The 16,366-nt window shown below is 39.8% G+C and overlaps 1 long non-coding RNA gene across 2 annotated transcripts; it reads left to right on the forward strand.

Moving 5' to 3' along the window:
- Positions 1 to 4,122: 4,122 nt before the first annotated feature.
- Positions 4,123 to 16,130, forward strand: LOC109562241 (uncharacterized). Of its 2 annotated transcripts, none has more exons than XR_011567773.1 (4): positions 4,123 to 4,382; positions 9,390 to 9,585; positions 11,515 to 11,844; positions 14,627 to 16,130. It is a non-coding gene; the product is annotated as an uncharacterized lncRNA (long non-coding RNA). The 2 variants fall into 2 exon arrangements; XR_002181154.2 differs by having other exon boundaries at positions 4,124 to 4,382; positions 9,528 to 9,585.
- The last annotated feature ends 236 nt before the right edge of the window (positions 16,131 to 16,366 follow it).

Here is a 16,366-nt window from a genome sequence, read left to right on the forward strand (position 1 = left end):
CTGTGAACTTCCATACTTTTAGATATTATTTTATTTTGCCTTATCTTCCAGTCTGAAATAAAACATCATATTTTTGTCATTGACCTTCCTTTTCCCCTATGTTATTTGCAGTTAAACATTTATAATCCATACTAAGGATTTAGGTAGGTGTTAGCTGTTGTATAAGGGTTTTAACATGTATTCTCTTATTTACATCTCACAATGACCTTCTAGCCAGGTGCAAATATTATTTCCACTTTACAAGTAAAGATATGGAGGATCAAAGAGTTTATTAGAGAAGCTAGCACATACTGAAGTCTATCTTTGTTTCAACATTATACATTTTACTTTTATTAGCTCATTTGATTTTTCACAAAATATTATGAAATAGATATCATTATCATTTACATTTTAGAATCCATGAGGGTTACACAACTTGTCCTGTAGATGACAGGCCTTGATTTAACTCATGTCTGCTCGATTCTGGTGCCATTCTGACATCATGCCACAGTGCCCCTGCCCCATCTACACGCTGGAACCACTTAACTGAATAAAACTTCTTCATTTGCATGAAAGTGCTTTCAACCTATTCAGAGAACCTGCATGCCTCTGTGGGATTTTTCTTACCTTGGCTAAATATTCCCAATTCCTTCCTAGTTTCTTCCTTTAGTTTTTGGGTGGCAAGTGGATGGTTGAAGGCCACTTTAAACATAAACACACACACACATATAATTGTGTAAGTATAAAAGTCTAGAACTCTTATTAGATTCTCCAAGAATTCTGCAAAGCCCCAAATGATTAGGAACCGAGTTCAAACACAAACAAACAGCAATAACAACAACACAATTAACATTCTCATAGGTTTCCTAGACCCAGGTAAATGCAGTCTGTTAGGCGAATATGAACTGTTACACCTCAGTTAGATGGGAACTCAGATCATTCCATTGAGCCTGGGGATTAATTTCTTTTCTCATTTGGCCACAGGATGTGCGAAATGGTCCCAAATTATTTCCTTCAGACTCAACATCTCTACTGAGTTAGGAGCCTGAAGCCAGCATGAGGAGATGCACACGACTAAGTCATTTCCTAAACAAAATCCAGGGGCCTGAGATTAAATTCCTTGTGTTTATGCCTCAACCTCACTTGTACTACCTCAATAACATCCCAAATTCTTTTTTTCTAGTCCTTTTCCCTCCAAGACTTCTGGTAGCACAAGTGGAGGTTAAAAGACCTCTGCTGGGAAGAGTAAGTCTCAGCTCTATCATTGTATGCCTTATTTTTTCTTTTAAAATCTCAAGTTCTTATGCTAAGCTTTTCTAAATCTCTTTCCTCAAAATGTACCATGGAGATGACAGTACATGTTTCACAGGGCTGTTGACTTAGGAAATGCATGAGGACGGTCCTGGTCCATAATTCCTGGTGGTGAATCAGAGCCCTCAGGCGGGACTCCCATCCCCCCTCCTCACTGCATCTCTGCTGCTCTTCCTATGCACACACCTTCATTCTCAGGCCAGGCTGGCTGGGGAGCAAGAGGCCACATCTACCAGCTCCCAGCTGACTTGGTTCCTTCCAAGTACAGAGACAATTTTTGGTTTTATGATTTTTTTTTTTCACTGTTCATCACATCAGAACAGCTGATGAGTGGCAAAATTACAAATTTGGAGAAGAGACAAAAATAAAAAAAAAAAAAAAACTCACTATTAGAATAAATCTGAGATTCTGAAAGCTCCACTGACTCCTTTTTACATGGCTCTACAGAACTCTCAGTTTTGTTTCTCTCTAGGTTGGACATCTTTAATCTTCTGATGCCTCTCAGTTGTTTTTTCCTGCTTACATCACTCAATAGAGAGGCTCTATTTTATGATTTAGGCTCAGAAATTGTTTTTTTTTTTTTTTGAAAAGAGCTGTGGTCAAGTATGCCATGCAAGGGCTTCCTGACTTGTATTATTTATAAGACATCTCCAAGTATGGATCTCCTGCTGCAGGGCCCTCCTTTACTCTGAATGTGTTTGGTCTGCAGACATCATCTGAAGAAACCCTACCTAGGCAGGCAAATCCTTACCTCCACTCTGTGGCTGCCCAGAAATGGAGCTGAGAGACATGGTGTGACTTTCCCAAGACCACGCAGCAAAGCAGAGGGAGAGCTGAGACTCGTTTCTCGGTTTCAGACGCTTTAAATTTGGGCCCATAGACCCCTGAGGGTGATGTTTTCAGTAAAAAACTGATATTAAATTGAGGCTCAGAAAAGGCCAGTGGGGTGAGAGAGGGCTTGCAGTGAGTCAGGGAGATTGCTGAGCCCAGAGGCCAGTGCTTCTGATCCCACGTGCAGTTACTGTTGTCCCATGACTGGCAGCAACTATCTCTCAGGAGAGCTCCTGGAGAGCAGTTTTCCTATTTGCTCCTCAAGTATCAGGATTTACTTTTTCTCAGCCCTGAGTTGGATCATGATGCTCATCAACAGTATGAAGTCCAAGCAGTTTTTAATGCACCCAAACGTACATGAGGACTTGGCTGTCAACCCAGGAAAACTGGACACTGCTCTGATAATAGTCACATTTTTCTTTCCTTGAGGTTCTTACAATAGGTTTTTCTTGGTCTCAGGGTTGGATGGTGGAAAAGTGGGCATGAGGAACTCAGGAGCATTTGTTCTCTTGCCGTATATCTCTGTTATACAAAACCAGCCAAAGCTCCACGGTCTGAGCAAGCTGGCCTTTCCAGCAAATCAAGGGATTCTTAGAGGGAAAAGTGGTTGCAGATGAGATTGTATATCTTTTTCTTGGGACTTCATTTGGATACATAGAAATATGTAGCATGATACTCGGTAAAGGCCTTTTGAATCTATGATTCATTAAGCATGGCTTACCTGGTTGCTTCTCTATGCAGGGACCACAACATATCAAAATGAGGAAATCTTGACCTCTGTCCATAAAGGTGTGGGATACACAGGCTTGGATGGAGCAAATAACCACTCAGTGGGCTTTGTTTTGGGGTAGAAGTGTGAAGAAGTGCCCTGGGGACCCAAAGGAAGGAGAGAAGGATTCTAACTGGGAAAGGATGGCCAGGATGATTTCTCCCAAAGATCCTTGAATTGGCTCTTCATGGATGAGAGCATTTCATTGAGCAGAGTGAACAGGCAGGGTAACAGTCTGAGCAGGGATAGGGGGACTTATAGGAGCATGGAATCTCTGTGATTGTTTAAGTCTAGTTTAATCTAATGGAGACAGGAAGCTAGGAGTAGCCTAGGTTCTTAAAGGCTTTGATTGATGGACTTAGGAATTTAGATTTGACCCCAGGGTCCTAAGAAACTGTTCACGTGTTTGGAGAAGGGAATGGCACTTTCAACTCTGTTTTTTGGAAATATTGTGCTGGCAAGACTGTGGAAGCCGTATTGGAGAGGAGTAAACCTGGAGGCAGAGAGACTCCCCAGGAGGCTCCTGCTGTTGTTATTCAGACAGGAGAGGAGTGTGTCAGCTAGAATGATGGCAGCAGTAACAGAGAGAAGGGACACAGTCAGAGCCATTTAGGACTTGGAATTGAGAGGAGCTGGTGACTGGAGTAAGAAGGAAGGATGACTGATTCTTGTACTTGGGATTGTAGGTGTTGTGATGGGTTCACTGGTAAAGGAACCCCAGAAGGAAGAATGAAAATTATTTGGGTGATCTTGAGTTTGAAGTGCCCCTGGATGATGTCTAACAGGAAGTTGGAAATGTGGGGCTGGGTGGACCTACAATTGCCTCGGTGGGGATTGGTGTCTTGTAGGAGACAGGAAGAATAAAAGAAAAGCAGGCCCCCACTAGGGCCACAAAAGAAATTTATAATTATTGATAAACTGGATGCTATAAGGCATGAGACTCTTGGAACAAGTCCAGAGGGAACAGTTCATGATCTTGAAAATAAGATACGATCCTGGGGTCAGAAAACTGACCACAGCCTGTTTCTCAACTGGTGTCTGAGAATCACATGTTTTACGTATCTGGTAGAAAATCTATAGATAAGAATGTTAGTCTTAGTTACTGATTTGTTATTGATTACTGTTTCCTAATTACTCAATGGTTAATGATCATTTTGTTCTTTGGCCCTGAAGGCCACATGAGTTATAGTTTAACTCCCCACATATTCTTTCATTCACGGCTGGAAGTATAATAAAGCCGGCTTGGATTCAGTTTCTGCACCTTCACCTTGGAGCGGTGTTCGTCCCCTGATCCTCGCTTTTCTCTGAATTCTTGTGTCTTATTTCTCATTCTCTCGCCGTATTGCGCTTTCAGAAACCCTGCTTGTCAAGCGTGTCTCGACAAGTGGTGCCGAAACAGGGACCCGAAAGTAAATCCAGCCTGAGAAGCTAGTTCCTAGCCGAGGTGAACGTAGGGAAATCTGGCCAGCTAGGCGGAAGAGGAAAGTACTTGGTAAGTGCACCCCTGCGGATTTGTCAATCAGGGTAATGATGGGGCAAAATCCTTCTAAGCATAGTGATTATATGCAAGTGTTAAAAACTTCGTTTAAAAGTTCGGGGGTCGAGATATCTCACTCCTCTTTTAAAGAATTGTTTTCTGCCATTAAAAAATACTGCTACTGCCATCTATGGGGTCGCACAGAGTCGGACACGACTGAAGCAACTAACTTAGCAGCAGCAGCAGATACAGATAAAGGGACTTTGAGGCATGAGGAATGGGACAAAGTTATGCGTTGCCTGCGCAGTGCCTACCAACGCAACGAAAAGATTCTTTTGTCTGTATGGTCAGTAGGGAATCTTATTAGCACCGCTTTAGGACTGCTGCAATCTGAAACCTCAGATTCAGGGGATTCTGTAGAACAATACAAGAACAGACGGAGGAAATGAATTTATATGATAACATAGGTGATGAGGAAGAGAAACAATAAAAATGAAAAATAAGAGCCAAAAGAATGATAGAAGTCAAGAACAGATCTTTCTTGCTCGACCAAATGCACCTTTTGTTGAGCCCTCTCCTTTCAATCCTGAAAACCCTTGGGATGATGGATTTGGTTTTAAACCACAGATAAATGTACCTAATAAAATGATGCCTTTACAAAAGTGAGCTTGTATGGCACAATTGCAGGGGGATGAAGACGCTTTAATTCTCCCTGTGGCTGTAACCCAAATCCCACCAGATCCTCAGTTCCCACCAGATCCTCAATTCCCACAAGGAGGAATGCATTACGATTATAATGCCATACCATTTAAAACTATAAAGGAGATAAAACAGGCATGTACCTAATATGGAACTAATTCTCCTTATACCATGGGACTAATTCAGGGACTTTTACAAGCTGAACAGTTAATTCCTTATGATTGGGAAATGATAGCCAGAATTTGCCTATCCACCTCAGAATTTTTACAATTTAGGACCTGGTGGCAAGACGAAGCAAATCACAAGCTCGCAGAAATGCAACAGCCAACCTGCCAGTTGATATAACACTTGATCAATTAATGGGCAGTGGGGCACATTTTGGCATTCAAGCTCAGTTACAATTTGATGATCAGTTACTCACTCAAGTGAGAATGATATGTTTAAAAGCCTGGGAGAGAATAAATCCACCTGGACAAGCCTCGATTTCATTTACTCAAATTAAACAATCAAATGGGGAACATTATGTAGATTTTATTGCCAGGTTATGTCAAAATTTAAATAAAACAGTTGCACAACCTGGTTTGAGAGATTTGCTGATGCAAGTTCTTGCATATGAGAATGCTAACTCAGAATGTAAAAAGGTGATTCAGCCTCTCAAAGCACAGGGTGCCCCTCTAGAAGAATATCTTAAAGTTTGCCAAGATATTGGGTCAGAACCATATAAAATGCAACTTCTGGCTCAAGTATTATCTAAAGCTAATAAAAAGACAGATATGAGATGTCACCAACATGAAAAATTGGGACACATTAAAAAAGACTTTAAAGGAAGAAGATGGTCAGTTGATAAATTATACTATTGGCTCTGATGCCACTCCTATTTATGTTGGTTTTGGAAGTTTATGTCTTAAAACAGGATATCAGAAGTGGCTGTCAGTTGTCAAAGAATCAAATGATAATAAGACTTCCCTCTTTCTGTTAACTGCTCTTACTTTTTTTAGAAAAAGAAGAAACTTCCAGCATGATGAATCCACCTGACCTTCCTGATTGTGTTACTGAAATTAGCCATGGTATTGAAAATTGGTTAAGATGGAAATTATGTAAAGGATCAGAAAGTCACTTATTATTAAATGTTGCAGAATGCTCCATTATCGATTATGGACCCTGAGGAACCCCTAAACTTATAGAATCTAAAGTGTCTTCTCCATGGGTATATAAAGATAAGACAATTAGTACTTATGGTAGTCAACTCCTCATTCAGCATGGGATAGGATTAGCTCCCCCTGTGCCTCCTTTAGATCATTATCCTATTCATGATGAAATATGAAAAATACCCATGGCATTAAAAGAACTAATTGCTTGGAAGGAACAATATACTGAATATATTTTAAATGACCGAAAAGCTACCTTTAATTTTACAAAAAATTCTACCCACACTATTCAGACTTGTGTAAGAATTCCTTTTGTTTTTATGATCAGACCAGCAAAATATGATCCCAATTTGGGATTAGTAACATGTCCTAACTGTTCATTTTATACATGTATAAATAATACCATTCCTTTTAATGAAAGTTGGCAGGGTATTTACATTCTTAAAACCAGAACTGGCATATGGGTTCCAGTTGATTTACAATGACCTTGGCAAGAACCTACATTATATGTTATTGAAGAAATATTGAAAAATCTTAAACGTGTTAAACATTTTATGGGATTGCTAATTGCTGCCATCTTAGGCATTATAGCTATTACCACTATGGCAGCCGTAGCTGGAACGGCTCTTCATACATCTGTACAAACAGTTCATTTTGTATAAGAATGACATAAAGATGCCGATTTCCTTTGGACCACTCAACAAAAAATTGATGGAAAGCTGGCCTCCCAAGTGGCTGACCTTCAAAAATCTGTTATTTTATTAGGAGATCAACTAGTCAGTTTACAAAAACAGGTGAGACTAAGATGTGATTGGAACTATACTTCCTTTTGTGTAACGGCTTTCAAATATAATAAGACTGAATTCAAATGGAATAAAGTTAAACAACACCTATTGAACCAAGATAATATTTTTGTAGATATTCAATATCTACAACAAGATATATTAAAAGCTTTTAATAAATATCTTGATGTAATTTCTGGATCAGATTTTCTTGATACTATTGCTAATAATCTTTTTTCTTTTAATCCCTTAAAACAGATCAAGACATTTGGATATGGAATTGCTCTGGTTATGGGAGTGCTATTAATTATGTGTTTATGTTTCTGTATAGTCTGGAGAAGAATGATCAAGAGACAATGAAGCCAACAACAGCAACTAACATTTCTCACCATTTCTCATCATGTGCAAAATCAAAAAGGGGGAGATGTAGGAGACAGGAAGAATAAAAGAAAAGCAGGCCCCAGCAAGGGCCACAAAAGAAATTTATAATCATTGATAAACTCGATGCTATAAGGCATGAGACCCTTGGAACAAGTCCAGGGGGAACAGTTCATAATCTTGAAAACAAGATATGATCCTGGGGTCAGAAAACTGACCCCAGCCTGTTTCTCAACTGGTGTCTCAAAATCACATGTTTTACGTATCTGGTAGAAAATCTATAGATAAGAATGTTAGTCTTAGTTACTGATTTGTTATTGATTACTGTTTCCTAATTACTCAATGGTTAATGATCATTTTGTTCTTTGGCCCCGAAGGCCACATGAGTTATAGTTTCAGTTCAGTTCAGTCGCTCAGTCGTGTCCGACTCTTTGCGACCCCGTGAATCACAGCACGCCAGGCCTCCCTGTCCATCACCAACTCCCAGAGTTCACTCAGATTCACGTCCATCGAGTCAGTGATGCCATCCACCCATCTCATCCTCTGTCGTCCCCTTCTCCTCCTGCCCCCAATCCCTCCCAGCATCACAGTCTTTTCCAATGAGTCAACTCTTCGCATGAAGTGGCCAAAGTACTGGAGTTTCAGCTTTAGCATCATTCCTTCCAAAGAAATCCCAGGGCTGATCTCCTTCAGAATGGACTGGTTGCATCTCCTTGCAGTCCAAGGGACTCTCGAGAGTCTTCTCCAACACCACAGTTCAAAAGCATCAATTCTTCAGCGATCAGCCTTCTTCACAGTCCAACTCTCACATCCATACATGACCGCAGGAAAAACCATAGCCTTGACTAGATGAACCTTTGTTGGCAAAGTAATGTCTCTGCTTTTGAATATGGTATTTAGGTTGGACATGACTTTCCTTCCAAGGAGTAAGCATCTTTTAATTTCATGGCTGCAATCACCATCTGCAATGATTTTGGAGCCCCCAAAAATAAAGTCTGACACTGTTTCCACTGTTTCCCCATCTATTTCCCATGAAGTGATGGGACCAGATGCCATGATCTTCTTTTTCTGAATGTTGAGCTTTAAGCCAACTTTTTCACTCTCCACTTTCACTTTCATTAAGAGGCTTTTTAGTTCCTGTTCACTTTCTGCCATAAGGGTGGTGTAATCTGCATATCTGAGGTTATTGATATTTCTCCTGGCAATCTTGATTCCAGCTTGTGTTTCTTCCAGTCTCCCCACATATTCTTTCATTCACGGCTGAAAGTATAATAAAGTCGACTTGGATTCAGTTTCTGCACCTTCACCTTGGAGCGGTGTTGGTCCCCTGATCCTCCCTTTTCTCTGAATTCTTATGTCTTGTTTCTCATTCTCTTGCCATATCGCGCTTTCGGAAACCCTGCTTGTCGAGCCGGTCTCAACAGTGTCTGATGACTGGCACCTCCCTCTGATCAAATAATTATTACTGTGATGATACAGTGTAAGTGCTGAATAGGGACTTCCAAAGCTTTCATATGTATCATTTTATAGGGGAGCATTCCAGACTATCAATATTATTCTTGGAGTCGTTGATAATAAGCAATAGTTACTGAGTGCTTATTATAGGAAAGGGCTGGGTTTGATGCTTTCAGAGCATTATCTTGTTGTGAGCCCTTGTCCAGATGTTTGGGGTAGATTCTATTATTACGTTCATTATAAAGGAGAAGAAACTGATATCGGTGAGATTAAAACATTTGCCAGAGTTGGATAAACTGAACAACCCTCATTGTCCTGAGACCTGGACTAATTTTTCCGTAGTGCCATGACAGTGCCGGATGCACCACACAGGATCAACATCCTCCCATCCAAGAAGACTAACAGTGAAAAAGAAGGTGGTCTTCTTCCCTCTCCTTCTTCCTTTGATTATACAAATGTAACCCACTAAGTACTTGAGGCACCACAATGCTCACCTGTCTCCTTGTAAGTCTTACAAGCATCCTATTTTAATGGATCACTTCTCATCTATCACTCCTCAGGCTCTGGCTCAATTTTTTCTGCGCTGAGGCATAAGGAACCTGAGCTATTTGGAACCCCTGGAAAGCCATCTAGTGGTGTCCAACCTGATACCATCTGCCTGGGAGCATACAAACCAGTCAACTTTCACTTTCTTTCAGGCCAAGAGCATCATGCACCCTTGGGTAGCCATCCTGGGCCTCCTACTCCTTCTGACAGGTAGGTGCACAGGTGGGCTGTGCTTTGGAAGCCCTGAGGATGGGGGAATATAGTGGGTATGTAGGTATGGTAGAGCAGGGTAGATTTCTAGGGCATTGTTTAAAAATAACGAGGTCAAGTAGTGAGCAAAGAACAAGGCTGAAACCTTAAGCCAAAGAAATTGCTTAAACACTAAGAATTATAAAATCAATGGCTAGAGGAACAAGGCATGATACAGCACACATGCATCTGCTGCCATTTGTGTTGTTCATGTGTACGCATGAACTTCTCACGTGTATGTAGTAAACAGCAACCATTGTTATCATGGCATGGAAGGGAACAGGAAGAAGGAATGGGGACGGATGGGAAGGAGAATGACCTTCCCTCTTTCCAGTGGCTTTAGACTCCATGCTTCCAATGTAGTGGGTGTGGGTTCTATCCCTCATTGGGAAACTAAGATTCCCCATCTGTGCTGTATGGGAAATTTTTTTAATAAATAAAATATATTAATTCAAAACATTCTATGAGATAGGGGAGAAAATTAGTGATAGATATATCCTAAAATTTAAAAACAATCTTTACAGGTGGAATATGAGTAAAAGTACAATTTTAAATTATACTTCTATAACAAATTTTTAAAATTAATATGTATTAGCTTTGTGATACAAAATGATATTAAGCAAAATTAAATATTATCAGAATTCCAGTGAAGAAAATACTCTTATACTATGTAACAATGAGTGTCTTATTCCCAAAGCATTGCCCAGACCCACAGTCCAGTCCTAACTATGAAAAGTGAAAGTGAAGTTAGTCCTATTGGATTGTGACCCCATGGACTGTAGTCTACCAGGCTCCTCCATGCATCCAGGGGATTTTCCAGGCAAGAGGACTGGAGTGGGTTGCCATTTCCTTCTCCAGGAGATCTTCCTGACCCAGGGATCAAACCCAGGTCTCCCACATTGTAGGCAGACACTTTTTACTGTCTGAGCCACCAGGGAAGTCCTAACTGTGATTAGCTAAGTCTCATACTTCTTTTAGGAACTTTTTGCCAATGCACAGTGTTTAAGCCACAGCCACAGGTGAGTCTTCCTGCCTGTTTCTGAGGCAAAATTTAGTATTTTATTGAATATTCTCCAATTTTTTGGTTTTGCCTGGGTAAGTGGACTGTGATTCATTGCACAGAGCTCAAGAAAGGATCCCTGCTTAAATTTTTTGGAATGACCCTAAAGCCCATAAAACTAATTTCTCCTAAAAGTATTATAAACCCATTTTTCTAAGAACTGACTTCTAAAGAGTTTACAAGACTTCTGCTTTCCAGCCAATGATGTTTAATAAAATATTAGACTTTTTTTTAAAATTTAAATAAGAGAGGGTATTATGAAGTGACTATGTTCAATGGCCATTGGAAAGTTAAAATAAAAAGAGAAAATCAAAACTTTGAATGCAATAGAGTTTTAAAACCAGATTTTAGTTAAGACAGTGATTGAATCTAGGAGAAAGGAAAAGCCACCAGTGTGTTTTATATATTTAATAAACAGATACCTGTCAAATACAGGATGAATATCCACATACTCATGCATTACTAGATGTCATTTGTTTCAGTCAAATCTTTTGGAGAAAAGTTTGATCATATTCACCAAAACGGCTGAACATATATCTGACCTTTGTCCTGATATTTTCTCTAGAAAATCTGTCCTATTGGGAAGCATAGGACATTTTCATCAATCGAAAAAAAATGTTTATATGACCTTTCATCTTCAATCCTATCTAATAAATAGTGATGCTGCTGAAGAACATGTTAACATGGAAATTTGCTCATACTAAATTCTAAAAAGTCATGATACAGTCACATAATTTCAAACCAAATAAGCTATATGAAAAAATTAAAATTATTAAAATTAAAATATTGAGACCTCATGTTCTCATGCTTTGGTTTCTTTTTATTTACAGATGGTGTAACCTCTTATTCTCAAGTGACTGGAAGAACCGGTGAGTCTGTCAGGCTACCCTGCTTATATACTGGAGAAATCACAACTGCATGCTGGGGCCGAGGGGAATGTTCTTGGTGGAGCTGCAGAGAAGACATTATCCAGACTGATGGATACAAAGTCACTTTTCAGAAGGACAGACGTTATCAACTAAGAGGATATATTGGCGAAAGGAATTTGACCTTGACCATAAAGAATGCTGACCCATCTGACAGTGGCTTGTATTGCTGCCGTATTGAGAAAAAAGGGTGGTTCAATGATATAATAATCACTCAAGAGTTGAGTATAAGAGGTGAGTTTGTGTTCCTACTTCCTTTGATCACTTCCTGTAGGTTCCCAGAGATAAGAGTTTCCTGTTTGGTATTAACTTCCTCTTCCTTTAACAGGGAAATAGGAGGTTCTTATAAGTTTTGTTTTCTAATAACTCTTCAGTAGAATAACTTGTATTTGTGTGGAGTGAAATATTAAGACTAATTTTGATTCAGGATCATAGGCTAGAGGACCTTTCTAGTCAGCATCTCCTAAAGCAGTGCTTCAGGAGTTCTAGTTGCTTAATGAAAATGCATTCACTGTTCCACACTGAGGTATATTGAACATTTCTATGGAGCTAAATTTATTCCATTTGAAGAACTACCCTTTTCTCAAGATCATATCTTAAGAGAATTTTTAAATGTTCTTTCTTAACATTTTAGGACTTACAGAGAATTTCACATGTATGAAATAGATACTTTGACAACAGTCAACACAGTCTTGTTGCGTATACATTGTTCAGTTTAGTTGCTCAGTCGTGTCTGACTCTTTGCCATCCCATGGACTGCAGCACGCTAGGCCTCCCTGTCCATCACCAACTCCAGGAGTTTACTCAAACTCACATCCATTGAGTCGGTGATGCCATCAAACCATCTCATCCTCTGTCATCCCCTTCACCTCCTGCCCTCAATCTTTCCCAGCAACAGGGTCTTTTCAAATGAGTTAGTTTTTCGCATCAGGTGGCCAAAGTATTGGAGTTTCAGCTCCAGCATTAGTCCTTCCAATGAATATTTAGGATTGATTTCCTTTAGGATGGACTGGTTGGATCTCCTGGCACTCCAAGGGACTCTCAAGAGTCTTCTCCAACACCACAGTTCGAAAGCATCAATTTTTCAGCACTCAGCATTCTTTATGGTCCACCTCCATCATCCATACAAGACTACTGGAAGAAACATAGCTTTAACTATACAGACCTTTGTTGGCCAATTGGGGTCTCTGCTTTTTATTATGCTGTCTAGGTTGGTCATAGCTTTTCTTCCAAGGAGCAAGTGTCTTAATTCCATGGTTGAAGTCACCATTCACATTGAATTTGGAGCCCCAAAATATGAAATCTGACACCATTTCCACTTTTCCCCCATCTATTAGTTGTGTAGTAATCTTAGTTTTCTGAATGTTGAGTTTTAAGCCAGCTTTTTCACTCTCCTCTTTCACTTTCATCAAGAGGCTCTTTAGTTCCTCTTCACTTTCTGCCATTAAACTGGTATCATCTGCATACCTGTGGTTGCTGACATTTCTCCAGGCAATCGTGATTCCAGCTTGTGAGTCATCCAGCCCAGCATTTCCTATGATGTACTTTGCATGTAAGTTGATGAAACAGGATGACAATACACAGCCTTGACCTACTCCTTTTCCAATTTTGAACAGGTCAGTTTTCATTCCAATCCCTAAGAAAGGCAATGCCAAAGAATGCTCAAACTACCACACAATTGCACTCATCTCACATGCTAGTAAAGTAATGCTCAAAATTCTCCAAGCCAGGCTTCAACAATATGTGAACCCTGAAACTCCAGATGTTCAAGGTGGTTTTAGGAAGGGCAGAGGAACTAGAGATCAAATTATCAACATTTGCTGGATCATCCTAAAAGCAAGAGAGTTCCAGAAAAATATCTATTTCTACTTTATTGACTATGCCAAAGCCTTTGACTGTGTGGATCACAATAAACTGTGGAAAATTCTTCAAGAGATGGAAATACCAGACCACCAGACCTGCCTCTTAAGAAATCTGTATGCAGGTCAGGAAGCAAGAGTTTGAACTGAGCATGGAATAACTGATTGGTTCCAAATAGGAAAAGGAGTACGTCAAGGCTGTTTATTGTCACCCTGCTTATTTAACTTATATGAAGAGTACATCATGAGAAACACTGGGCTGGAAGAAGCACAAGCTGGAATCAAGATTGCTGGAAGAAATATCAATAACCTCAGATATGCAGATGATACCACCTTTAAGGCAGAAAGTGAAGAACTAAAGAGTCTCTTGATGAAAGTGAAAGTGGAGAGTGAAAAAGTTGGCTTAAAGCTCAACATTCAGGAAACTAAGATCATGGCAACTGGTCCCATCACTTCATGGCAAAATAGATGGGGAAACAGTGGAAACAGTGTCAGACTTTATTTTTTTGGGCTCCAAAATCACTGCAGATGGTGACTGCAGCCATGAAATTAAAATATACTTACTCCTTGAAAGGAAAGTTATGACCAACTTAGATAGCATGTTAAAAAGCAGAGACATTACTTTGCCAACAAAGGTCCATCCAGTCAAGACTGTGGTTTTTCCAGTGGTCATGTATGGATGTAAGAGTTGGACTGTGAAGAAAGGTGAGTGCCAAAGAATTGATGCTTTTGAACTGTGGTGTTGTAAAAGACTCTTGAAAGTCCCTTGGAGTGCCAGGAGATCCAACCAGTCCATCCTAAAGGAAATCAGTCCTGAATGTTCTTTGGAAGGACTGATGTTGAAGCTGAAACTCCAATATTTTGGCCACCTCATGTGAAGAGTTGACTCATTGGAATAGACTCTGATGCTGGGAGGGATTGGGGGCAGGAGGAGAAGGGGATGACAGAGGATGAGATGGTTGGATGGCATCACCGACTCAATGGACATGAGTTTGAGTAAACTCCTGGAGTTGGTGATGGACAGGGAGGCCTGGAGTGCTGTACTCCATGGGGTTGCAAAGAGTCGGACACGACTGAGTGACTGAACTGAACTGAATTTTGAACCAGTCTTTTGTTTCATGTCCAGTTCTAACTGTTGCTTCTTGTCCTGCATACAGATTCCTCAGGAGACATGTAGTCTGCTATTCCCATCTCTTCAAGAATATTCCAGTTTGTTGTGATCCACAGTTAAAGGCTTTCACATGGTCGATGAAGTATAAGTACATGTTTTTTTAATTCTCTTGCTTTTTCTATGATCTAGCATAAGTTGGCAATTTGATTTCTGGTTCCTCTGCCATTTCCGAATCCAGCCTGTACATTTGGAAGTTCTCTGTTCACGTACTGCTAAAGCCTAGCTTGAAGGATTTCAGTAAAATCTTGTTATCATGTGAAATGACTGCAATTGTACAGTTATTTGAACATTCTTTGGCATTGCCTTTCTTTGGAATTGGAAGCTGAGAAGTCCCATAATCTGTCCTTCAAGCAGGAGAACCAGGACACCTAGTGATATAACTTATTCCAAATCTAAACTTCTGAAAATTAGGGGTGGGGAGGGCAATACATCCTAATTTGAGTCCAAAAACCTGAGAGCCAGGAGTCAGATATCTAATAGAAGGAAAAAAATGGGTGTCTCAGTTCAAGAGAAGAGAGTAAAATGTGCCCTGACTCTGCTTTTTTGTTCTATTGGGTGGATTGGATAATGCTCACCTGCACTGGTTGGGATCATGGGTTGGATGATGCTCGCTTGCATTGGTGAGGGAGGTCTTCTTCACTCTACGGATTCAAATTTTAATCACTTCCAGAGATACCCTCACAGATATGTATGGAAATAATATTTTACCATCTATCTGGGCATCCCCATTCAAGTTGATTTGTAAAATTAAGCATCTCACACAGCTAGTGAACAGTTGAGCTGAGGTTGGATTCCAGTTTTTCTCTTCCCTTCCTTCTTTTCCTCCTCCTGTTTCATTCTTGCACACAAAAAAACTATTAAATTGAATTTTAGGAGAACTTGACAGAAAGAAGTAGAGGTGAGCTTGAAGTTAATGACCTTTAGGTAAATATTTCTTCGAGTGTATAATGAGGATAATAATGTACCTTTCTTGTAGCTCCGTTGCACAGAATCCATAAGACATGCATAAAGCACTTTGACCAATGTCTATTTAATACTAGGATGTGAGTTACCTATGATGTGCATGCATGCTCAGTCATGTCTGATTCTTTGTGACCCCATGGACTGTAGCCCACCAGGCTCCTCTTCCCCATGGAGTTTTCCAGGCAAGAATACTAGCGTGGCTTGCCATTTCTTACTCCAAGGGATTTTTTTCTGACCCAGGAACTGAACCTGCATCTCCCAAGATTCCTGCATTAGCAGGTGTATTCTTTACCACTGAGTCACCTGGCATGCCCTGATAACCATGATGATGCCAATATAAAAACCTAATAAAGTTCAAACATCAGATTTATTATTCTTGTCAAAATATAAACCTTGAAAGTCAGGGACTGTGTCTTAGTCATAGAGGCTTCCCAGTGTCAAACACAATGTCTAAAACTTGATCACTATTTGTTAAAAATTGTTGAATGTTAAAAAAATAAATAAATAAAATGAGGTGAAACATTAAACAGTTTAGATTCATTATTTTTTAATCTCATATTTGAATTATATCCAGTATGCATTGACTCGTGTCCTTCTCTCAAAGCATTAGTTGCTTTTCAATACATTTTATAATATTCAAAATATTTCACTAAGATTTATAAAACTTCTATGAAGATTTATATTTCCCAACCCTAATTCCCAGTGTTATTTTTATTAGTACTATATTTAAATTGGTTCAGTACTCACCCCACGTTGTTTTATC

Source organism: Bos indicus, chromosome 7, assembly GCF_029378745.1.
Source record: "Bos indicus isolate NIAB-ARS_2022 breed Sahiwal x Tharparkar chromosome 7, NIAB-ARS_B.indTharparkar_mat_pri_1.0, whole genome shotgun sequence".
Lineage (NCBI taxonomy): Eukaryota > Metazoa > Chordata > Mammalia > Artiodactyla > Bovidae > Bos > Bos indicus.